Source organism: Sebastes umbrosus, chromosome 5, assembly GCF_015220745.1.
Source record: "Sebastes umbrosus isolate fSebUmb1 chromosome 5, fSebUmb1.pri, whole genome shotgun sequence".
Lineage (NCBI taxonomy): Eukaryota > Metazoa > Chordata > Actinopteri > Perciformes > Sebastidae > Sebastes > Sebastes umbrosus.
This window is the reverse complement of record NC_051273.1, coordinates 17,190,962-17,202,808: the sequence shown is the minus strand read 5'-3', so window position 1 is coordinate 17,202,808 and position 11,847 is coordinate 17,190,962.

Below are 11,847 nucleotides of genomic sequence, written 5' to 3'. Positions count from 1 at the left end.
TGTTCACACATATTGATTGAACTTTCCTAGGCCATGGAAATAACACATTGGCATTCTCAATTTAGGTGGTGTTCCCATTTAAAACAGTTCTAGAGAGTGCATCAGATGTGACAATATTTCTGTGACTTTGGTATGTGACACAGAGGTGCTAAATATGTGAAAAATGAACGCGAGTTTGGTAATTAGTCGAGAGAGAAGATGTTGGAACGGTGAGTGTGATTTTACAGAACGGTGCAGCTGAGAGAGCAACAAGCTTTACAAAAGACGTCATGGAGTGACCATTGTGTGCTGACGTGGGTGGGAAGTTCAGTCCCAAACCAGAGGGACATTTCAGGCCAGGCTGGTGTCCAAGTTGCCACAGAGAGGAACCAGCAGTCACAAATCGAGCCCATGCAGCGCTGGTTTGGGGGCATTCCTTCAGTATCAGGATTCAGACTTTAATGTGAGCGGCCAGTGGAGGGAGCACGGGAGGGGGGTGAGAAGAGAGAGTTTTGGGGAGGTTAAAGTCGAGGCAGGGAGCATTGTTTTGGATGAGGTGCCGGGGTTGGAGAGAGTGAAGTTCAGCCAAGAGAGATTTACCGTAAGACTAGAGTCTGGATGAGGAGCTTGACTCAAAATTAATTTGATTTTATCCATTTCATGTGAGATTTAACGGCAGCGTTCAGCAGAGATGACTCTCACACAGTCGTCACATGCTCTCCTCAGCACCTTCGACTTCCTTTTTGTTTCATTTCTAATCCAGGAAGGGTGTTGATCACTCATACGGCGACCTTTGACCTCTAACAACTATGTTGGCAGTGGCAGTGCCTCTGGGTTCACGCAGAGCTGGCAGCTATCAGCAGCCTATCAGCAGAATGGCTGCAGGATAACGTCATACATTCTTCCTGCATGGGCTCTTGAGTGTGGCACCAAGATAACCTTGTTGCTTTGTTAAACTGCTAACAGCTTTGTCCTTGGATACTCACCTTTTAGAAAGACATGAGGTCAATTTTAATACTGTCCACAAAAACAATAGTAGTACATTGCAAGAAGCATATTTATTATGCATGTAATTTACTTTAAAAGCTGCTCTAATCAATGTTTTCATATGAACACTGGGTCCAATGTGTGTGATGTGACAAACCCACAGAGAATTATTACCCAACTCTGTAGTTCCCCTCAGCTCTACAGATCTTTATAGCCTGTTTTAGCTAATTGTTTTGGTTTTACAACCCTCAACTTTACAGTTTGTTTCCCGGCCACAGCGGGCAGCTGTTTTTTTTTTAGTGAAGAGCACTAAACAGCAGATAAAGTTAGCAGACTAAGTTAGCAACAAGCTGCTGACGAATTGGAGCATTTAGCAGCTACAGAATCAAATATTTTTCTCAGGAGTGGGTGGAGACCAAAACAGAGCTAAAAGGAGAATTTGACTTATATTCACCAGATCATCAGAAATAAACAGACAGGCGACAGTTAGCCATATTATGAGAAAAATAAAGCATTTCTTTTTAACATTAAAGCATGTAAACATGTTCTACCCCAAACCCAAAATACAAGTATGCACCTGAAAATGAGCATAATAGATCCTCTTTAATTCATGCAGCAAATCATCATGGCGTATGCATTACCTAAACATGTGTTTGTACCCTTATTATAAAATGTTACCAACTTCAAACAACCAAAGTGAGCAGAAGGTTGCAGAGAAGCAAACAGTAAAAGCTTTGCAAATATCTATGTACTGAGTTTTAATGAGATCTGACGTAATTCAGAATACACTTTTATTGTAGATTTCATATCTTCCTTTTCCACTTCATCATACCAGGTGCCGGGTGAGATACGTTTTTTTTCCACTTTTTTTGTGGCTGTCTCTCGTCTCTGTCCTCCGCCACCAGAAAAGGTCTACTGTACATTTCCCCTCCCTCCTCTCTCTCCCTGTCAGCCCCTCTCTCATGAATGAGTGTGATGAGGTGATAAACACTCTGAATAACTGGTGCAAGACAGGCTCTCATTACAGCCATTCAACCACAGGGCTCTTTATTTACACATCCTCTGTGGGCAACGCCACAGAGCCAAATGTTAGGCCAGATAACAGAGGGTAAGATGAGGGGGCACCAACACAGACACACACACAGTGTTTTGTGATGGTGAAAGCAATAAAGGGAGCCGAGGGTTGAGTTAACATGTTGACATGGCCTCGTTGGGGCAGGGGTCACACACACACACACACACATACACATTCTGTATGCTTTATTTTAATCCACCAATTTTAAGTAGGCTTAGAGGTTACAAACAGCTGTCTTGCTCTTTCTTGTGTCAACCTGCCAATCGTAACCCACTTACAGTCAGTTTGTGAACAGCTTCAGTATCTCTAATAAACATTGAGCCCAGCGTTACAACAAGTTCTGGATCCGGTGGAGGTGTGTTGCTTCCAGTGGGCAACCTCCGGGTCTGAAAAGTGAAGCCAATGCGGAAGTGCCTTAAACTTGTATTCTTTCTTATAGTCAGCAGGGGGCGACTCCTCTGGTTGCAAAAAGAAGACTGATTGCATAGAAGTCTATGAGAAAATGAGCCTACTTCTCACTTGATTTATTACCTCAGTAAACATTGTAAACATGAGTTTATGGTCTCAATCGCTAGTTTCAAGTCTTCTTCAATACAGCATGATCTTCACTTAGTAAATTATGGTCCCATTTACAGTCAAATAGACCATAAAGCAGGGTATACTTTAGGGCGTGGCTACCTTGTGATTGACAGGTTGCTACCACGGAGTTGTCCGTGTTTTAACCATTTCACTGTGTATTTTCAGTTCATGAAAGTTAATTATAACCTTTTTGGTTGCCTAGAAATGTCTTATTCAGTGTTCGGTTGTACTTAGCTCCACCTTAACTTTAACAAAAAAACAATATGGTAATGGCCAAAATGCTGAAATCGAGGCTTCAAAACGGCGGTCCACAAACCAATGGATGACATCACGGTGACCACATCCACTTCTTAGATACAGTCGATGGTTGCTTCAGGCACCGGTGAGACATGAGATTTGACGTAGGGTGTCCACTTTGAGTAACAAATCCATGAATTTGAGGGCTTTGCAGATGCCAGAACACTACACAGAGGTTTATAATATTAAGGATTTTACAAGTTTGGAAAATGATCACAGTGGCGATGACTTGCTCTTTTGATGCAGTGATTGCGTGGTAAATAGTAATCCATCAGGAATGTGTACAAGTACATGATTGGCCAACGCAGTGCCTCACGTCATCTCATTCTGAGTCGGCCGTGAATGTCTGAGGTGAGGTCAGAGAATCACCAAAGCTGGTAGGCTTCATCCTCTGGGAACCATGAATGTCTGTACCAAATTTCACGGATATCCATTAAATTGTTGTTGAGATATTTCAGTCTGGACTTCAGACCGACGTTGCCAGCCATGCTGCCAAAACTTCTCTTCGGCCTTTGTCAACAAAAACAACATCAGGAGTGTTACAGATGTTATACAACAGGTCCTATCCTGGCACCATCCTGGCATCACTCGTTAATATTTGAACATAATTGTCTCGGTGACACGCCTCTGACATCAGTGGCAATTAAATCAACAATACAGTCATGTCACACACACATTAAGTTATGGAACTTGTGTAATTCCCTTGACAATACACAACAATTTCCCATAATAGCTTTAGATGCATCTTTTGTTTACAGTTGCTTTAAATTGCAAATCATTTTTACCATGTGGAAGAAATGCATGGGGTCTGTTTCCCACACTCCTCTCCACTTAATATGACTACGTGACAGACGACGTGAATGTTTCTCATGTCTGTGCAGCAGGTCACCGGCTTTGCCATAAAGATACGGTCATGACCAGGACTAATGTGTGCCTCCAGTCATAAATGCTCTGATAGTGAAATGTTATGAAAATGTGAGTTATGGCGAACCACATTGCATGGCTGCACTCATAATTCATTTACAAAAAGAGAGAAATACTCTTTCCCTTCTTCCAAGTTTGGTTTCTGATAAAAAGTTTTTGAATTTTGTTCTGTTTCATAAAGTCTTTCCTCACTCACAGGCTTCCAGCCTGCGTTTCCCTGCTGTCTCTGACTATATCTTAGCCCTATTCCCCAGTGAGAAGAGTTTTGGGGAGTTTTTTACCTTAAAAGGCCATGTGGAGTGGAGCGCTGGTTTCCTGTGGGAGGGCTTTCCTCTCTCTGACTCTGGAGCTGGAGGCCGGGCCCATCCTCATCCTCTCTCACCCTTCAGTCACTCCCACTTACACACACACACAAACACATCGCCTTCCTTTTTACACTTTCAGCGAAGTGGTGAAATCCAGCTACAGCCAGATGTGTGTGTGTGTGTTCATGTGTGCGATCCGCGCTGACCTCCTTAGCTAACAGGAGGTGAACACACGGTCACACAGGAAAATAAGGTAATGAGGGGGACAAAGAGTAAAGAGAGGGAAGTAAAGACAGAAAGGAAAAGGGTGTGAGGAATTAAAGTGTGGGAGGGGACAGGAAAAAAATGAGAGGATTCAGGGAAGAAGTGTGGAGCGGTGATAATGAACGCAGCTTTATGGGACTGCAGATCATTTGAGGTTGAAGCTTTGGTTCCCTGGTTCCTCCCTCCCTCAACAGTGGGCTTGTCAGTTGCCAGTCAGTCAGATAGTAAATGAGTATGAGGGATGTTGTCCTTATAAGGTCAGTGCTGAAGACCAATCTGCTCTGGTGAATTGTAGTCGGCCAGAGCTACAGCTGCGTGTGTGTCAGCATGAAGTCATAACTATCACATACTGAACCCAGTCTGACTTTCTCTATCTGTTTCCTTTTCGTCTGTGACTATAAACACAGCCTCCTTTTCATCGGTGTTAGTGTTCTATCATTATGTCTCTCTTTCTGTCAGTCTGTCTCAATTTAAAAGCGAATAAATGTAAAATAAAGTAAAGGGGATTTAGTAATATTCACCACAATAAGAAAGCAGGCAGTGTAGAGAAGACTTTTGGAAGAACATTTAGAACATAATGTGGGGAGATAGAATTGAAAGAAAATGTAATTTAACACTTTTATTAATAAATAAAATGTAAAATGTATGATTTTCTTAGTACTACGAAAATCTTACAGTTCAAAAACCGTGCTGCGACCTTGGTTAAAGGGATAGTTTGGGTGTTTTGAAGTGGGGTTGTGTGAGGTACTTATCCATAGTCAGTGTATTACCTACAGTAGATGACGGTCTGCACGCCCCCAGTTTGGAGAAACAGACAGGAGTTACCGCATGGAACCAAAGCGATGTACTGCTGTGGACGGGGCCGGCAGGCCTTTTCCGACGGGGAACTGAAGCCGTTTAATCCATTTCTGCTCTTGCCAAAGCCACCAGACTCCAGACCAGTAGACCAGCAACTCCCGTGTTCTGGAGGAAAAATTACTGTTTTTTTCAATGGAGTCTGGTTGGTTTGGCGAGAGCATAGATAACAGATTAATTTCCTCGTCGGAAACATTGACTGTAAAGCTGTCTCAAGGCAAGGTAAACCGGTGTAAATATTCTAAATATAGCTTACACTTAAACTGATAGTGGACCTTGAGTTTCCAAGATCAAGAACAACAAAAGCAGTACAAAGTGCATGTTGTGTATTTGCAAATTGTTACTGGCCAAATATTAAAGGAGACACTATTAATTTACAGCAAGCATAATAAAGTATTGCTGTATGCAATTACAATGACAGGAATTACAGTTTGTATACGCATTCCTGCAGTAACATAACAGGTTTGGATTCAACAAAACTTTTACAAATGTCTTGTATTGACGGCACAGTGGAAAGAATTAAAGTATATACTGTATGTGTACCAGGGCTTCCTGGAAAGCAGTTTTAACACCTAATGGATTAGCCTGGTGAAATAATCAAGGAATACAGACAATGAAGCATAATGGTTTCAAGCTTTTTCAAAAAGTATTTTGCTGATTAATGTATATCATGAGCAATAACTTAAGAATACAAATTACAAACTAATGTCCTCATTGGTCTCTGTGTCATCTGTTTTTCTGCCTGTCTCTGTCTCTGTCCTCAGGTAGCTCATTGGATGTGTCATTCATGAATGTTCTCACTTGTTTTACGCAGAGGAAGTTGTTGCATAATCAGACATTCACAGATAGTGGCTCATCGTGTGTTGTGTAAAAACACTTTCATTAATCTTTTAGATTAATGAGTAAATGTTACAAGACCAGACTAGACCATATATCGCAAACATGGTTGCCCCAAACTAATGTTTTAAACTTTGACGATGTTTTTGTTGGGATCCTTCAGATCTACGAATCTGGTTTCGGTCACAGTGTGTTTGTCAGACAAACTACGTCACCCTCCCTGATCTCACCACTTCACATGTGAGCAATCAGATTCCTGTTTATGAGATTAAATTCCCACCATCTAAACCTGAACTGCAGGTTCCTGTCTCCAGCTGGCCCGAAAAATTCTTCATCTGCATTCACGCTGAATTATTGCTCACTGATTATAAACTTATTAAGCAGTGAGAGTATAATCATTGGGACCAATGACTTGTCCTTTTCAGATTCATTACAGTCAAATTGTGCACAACAACACATTCACCAGGGCATTTGACTCATTACACATGCACAGATGCACATTATGTGATGATATGATGACGAGAAAACAGTGAAATTGTGTAACAGTCGTCTGGCATCACTTTATGCAGCTGTATGTGCATGTTTGTAATCTCTCCTTCATCAATACTACCAGCAATGACGTGCTGAACTTGCCCCACAGCGAAGTGTTCAGACATGCAATCTCACTTCTGGTTGGTTAGTTTATGATTCAAATATCTGTGAAATGTCTGGAGAGGATGTGTTTGAGTATGTTTGTGTGTGTGTGTGAGCAGGTGATTGGGGGGGTCACGACAGAAGCTCATCGTCATACAGGAAACTTGTACAGACAAAGTGTTACACAGGAGCAGCATCTCACTGTCTGTGTGTGTGTCACCAGAGTCCAGGTGGTGTCCTGTCTAGGTGAGTCTTGACGTATGCTTCCACCTCTAGGCCATAGGAGTTATGAGGAACCTCATGATCTACCGCAGGGGCCGAAGCATCACTTCTGCTAAAACCATGATGCCTTTCTGTTTAGCTTTCATTCCAGAGAGTCTTTCCCGGCTCCTCTCCTTCCTCATCCTCTCCCCGTTCTCCATCATAAATCCAAAGCATACACTTGAATTGGCGGCTCAACTTGCATTTGCAAAATATCTCCGTGTTTAGTCTGGGCCCCTCCGCAGCATTTCTGTGGCAGAGCAGCAGTGAGGGAAAGCATACTTGAAGCGTCGGGAGAGGATATTGAAAACACTAAATTACACTCTTGAATTACTCAGTGAGAGGTGGAACATGGCAACACTCATACAGTGTGAGCAGGAGACTTAAAGCTGCAGCCTCATAAATCAGAGCAGGAGACTGCTGCTGCTAGTGCTGCTCACATTTAGGACAGAGGGGATGCTTTCAGTGGCAACAGAGTCAACAGATTTAATAGATTCCAATTGCAACATGCACACTCGGGACAATTCACTTGTGTTAATGTCACTGTCCTTTTAAAGCAGCAGTGGGTAGAATTGGAGCAAATATTATTACAAAAAAGTTATTTTTATAAAACAGTCACTCTATCCTCTCAGAAATGCATGAGACAGGTAATCTGAAAAAAATCATGTGCCTCTGTGTCCTCCTTTGATCCTAATGGCATCTGCTAGATTTCACAGATCAGAGGAAAACAACCAATCAGAGCTGAGCTGGAGCCCTGCCGACTCTGAGCAGCTGTCAATCACTCGTAATCTCTGATCAAACGGTCAAACTAGGCAGCGCTGATCAAATATGAATTAATATTCTGTTACTGTAATGACTATTTGTCCCATAAAATGTTTCCAGAAACATCTTGTAGTGTACTGTTTAGCTGTAAAATGAGAACGTTTGTGACCCGGCAGCCATGTTGAGATCAGTTGAGGAAATACCAAGCACCGCCCTCCAGCCGGAGCAAACTTTCTCATTTTACAGCTAAACAGTACACTACAAGATATTTCTGAAAACATTTGAGGCTAGAAATAAGCATTACAGTAACAGAATATTGATTCATATTTGATCAGCGCTGCCTAGTTTGACCGTTTGATCGGAATTTGCGAGTGATTGACAGCTGCCTCCGTTGAACGAACAGCCAATAGGAACGCTCTCTCTCTGAAATGACCTGTGATTGGCCAAAGTCTCCGGTCACGGGCTAGATTTTTTATAGCCTGAAAACAGAGAGATCTCTCAGATCACTTGAATTGCAAAATGATGAAAGGTTATTATGGATTTTTTTTATTTTTGCCCAATGATGCCAAAAACAGTTTGCCTACTGAAGCTTTAAGTGCATTAGCCTACTTGAATAAATGCACTTAGTTACATTCCACCACTGCTCTAGCCCAACCATGTGGTTGACCTCTTTGGTTTTGAGTGAATAATCATGATACATATTGAATGGATTGCCATTCAATTTGCAACAGATCTGACATGAAGCAGTTGGCTTCATCCAAATCCATAAATCCAATATAACATTTGTCTTGCTCCTCCTAAAGACACGAAACAATCCACGCTGCAGTTTAGTTTATTCATACCCGAGCTTGACAGTAAACAACAGTTATAATATGTCTAGAACAATCCTTACAAAACTGAACACAATTCTTTATTATGATTGTGGACCACCTTGAAGCCGTTGCTCCAGTTTGCATTGTGAAACACACTGAAGCCACAAACAACTTCCAACAGTCAACAACACAAAGCCTAACTGCTTCTCAATTAACATTGTTGTTCAGTCACCTTGACATGCTGCCAGACACCAAGCAACAGTTGATTGGAACGTTCTGTGCACCAGGAGAAGTGCAGCTTGATGGATGATTATGTGATATTTTTCTCTTTGTCCATTTTTTTCCCCTTCCTGGCGCTCTCTCTCCTGCTCCACTGAAGGGGGGACAGTTTGGTGGTGGATCGGTTTTGCAACTCTTCCAAATCAACACCACAGACAGCTGTAGCTCACATCAGCAGCTGGAAAATCACAGTGCCGTTACAGCAGGGTTTTTCTTCCCACTGTGCAACACATTTACTCCTACTAAAAACACATTGAGAAATTTCTTTAGGATAGTGGCCGTTCACTTAATCCTGGCATATGTTTCTGAATGCTTTGAAGGCAAAGAGAGCAGACGGTGTGAATCAAAACCTGATGTTTTATGATGGATCGAACAGGAGGAAGTCAAAACGTCTGCATTCCACTGGTCATAACTGATCATAATGGTATGTTATGTAATACACGCTTTACATCTGTAGCAGTAAAAGCCTGTAAAACATCTGTAGAATGACAAAAATATGGATTTATTGTAGGTGTTAATAATATGATACACACTGGCATTTTGATAATACCCAATAGTTCATTATGGACTTCCATAGAAACTGCAGCTGAATTTGACGTCATTATGACTGCAAAAGAAAAAGGAACAAAGAGGAAAAAAGGCTAACTGGTCGACATGAGCGAGCAATGTAATGAGAGCCGATGTAAAGTTTCTTTGACACACACACTTTGATGTTACATACATCAGCAGTAGCCTATCAGCTAGCTAAAGCTGCTGTGTATTGTCACATTTCTCTCTGTTCCTCACACAGACTTTTGATTTACCAGCAATCTGTTTTTTTTTTACTTCGTTAGACTGATGAAGTGCAGCTGCCAAGAGATGCTAAAAGCCAATGTACAGTGGCTCAAAGATGTCCGATGACCTGTTAATTGAAGAGTAAAAGAAGTAGGCTAACATTAAAGGAATATGGTTGACATATTTGACCTGATACTTGATCAAAATGTTTAATAATGAAGGAAGCTGGGATTTTTTACACAATGCTATGCTTCTAAAGTTTGACCAGGCTAGTGCTGAATGACTTGCTAAATATAGCATAGGTTAGATTAGCATAATCATTCTAAATTAATACTTTTAACTCCAGAAGACATAATTTTCTCTGTGTTTGCATATGTAAATATACCTTACATAGGGCTACATTTAGAAACGATTTGCAGTTGGTTTTTAGTTATCGTTTTAAGCCTCCGTAATACAGTATTTGTAAGTTATGCCACAGCTTGTGATGCTATAGTGACTTTCTGTTAACATGACAGCTTTTGATTGGATTGAGCTACAGATGTTTAACCAGCCCGTTCTCATACCCAGGGCGTCAAATACTGAGGCTTTGTGACGACCAACGACGTTCGATACCGCTGCACAAGGCACCCCTTAGCGCCGGTATGAAACGCACCGGGCGTTCAATTAACTACAATGTAAACCCATCAACGGCAACAGTAAACGCTCAGATAAAGTGAGCCAGGAGTGTGGTAACGTAGTCAGGCAGGAGGGGAATTGGATGGGTCCAACAAACACAATGGCGTTCATGCAGGAGCCCGCTGTTCGTGTCCAGTGCATCACATTACAATCAGCTTTTCATTTTTTGTGTCCCGTCTTCACAATGTTCAGTGTCATTTTCACTGTACAAACGTAGTAGTTTTAAGGCCAACCATGTACTTCTTTCCTAAACCTAACTATTTAATTCTTAAGTGACGCCATGGGTAACTAGTGGTTTTGATGCAGAAAATAAAGTGACACCAAGGGTTATGACAAAGCGGCGGTATGTGTCGTGTTCGGATCTGATTTACAAATTACTACAGTCTTTACTTGTTAAGATATTTCTTCAGTTTTAATGGTGCAGCTCAATTTATAAAATCTCTAGTTTGAATTTAGCTAGTGGTTGACACAACGTTAGTGATGGGTTTACAGTACCTGGTGCAACCCAGCCCTGGGGAATAATAGGGTGTATAAGTGTATGTCTTTGTCCTTCTGCATACATTCATACCCCTGGATCTCCTCCTTTAAGGGCCATCCATATCCATCTTTCTCCATACCCCTCTCTCTGTGACTGTGAGCAACTGTGGACACTGGTCCCCATTGTTCACATAAACTCTGATTCTCAGTCTGCTTTTCATCCCTCACTCACCAAACTCAAATATCAGGTGCACAGAGCTCAGGGCTCAAATTTCAGACAGTGTTTCATAAGCTTTTTTTCCTGATGACCACATTTGAAATAACCATACAGGAGCTGTCTGAATTACATCATGTAGTCATAAAACCAAAATAGCTCAGTGGTAGCATGATAGAGGCAAACATTTGCAGGATGTGAAGGGATGTACTATCACACTCCCTCGCAGAGCATTACAATTAATTGAAACAAACGTATCTCTGTTTGGCTAGTTTAAGTCTCCTTGGCATAACTGTGGACTTTAGCAGGGCAACACCTTTTTTAATGGCCAAATATTATGACAGTGCATGGGAACTTTTTCTCTATCCTTTATCTCTCAAACTCTCCCTCCCTCTACTTTGCATGCTACTCATCCTCTAACATACACAGTCTTGAAGGCCCTGGGTGTGGGATGTTGTGTGCCAGCGGGACACTTTATCCATTGACAGGAGGTTAAATGTGGAAACAGGACCTGTGCCTCTCTCTCTCTCTCTCTCTCTCTCTCCTGTCTGATCTGCAGCTCTCCCTGAAAACACAACAACCCAAATAAGGAGATCAGCCACGTTTGAAGAGCGAGTGAGTGCAGTGGAGAAGCCAGAAACAACCCTTAGAAAGACCTTGGACGGGTGGGTTGATAGGGTGGAGTACGTGTCTGAGAGAGCGATAGTCAGGGAGTCGAGATGAAGTGGAGGCAGACTGGTGAGTGAGGGAGCAGTGGATGGAGAGGATGGAGAGAAAGGATGAAAAGAGGGAGGTAAAACATGGGAGGAGGAGGAGGAGGAGGGGGTGATCAGAGACTGGAGGCAGGTTCTGTTGTCG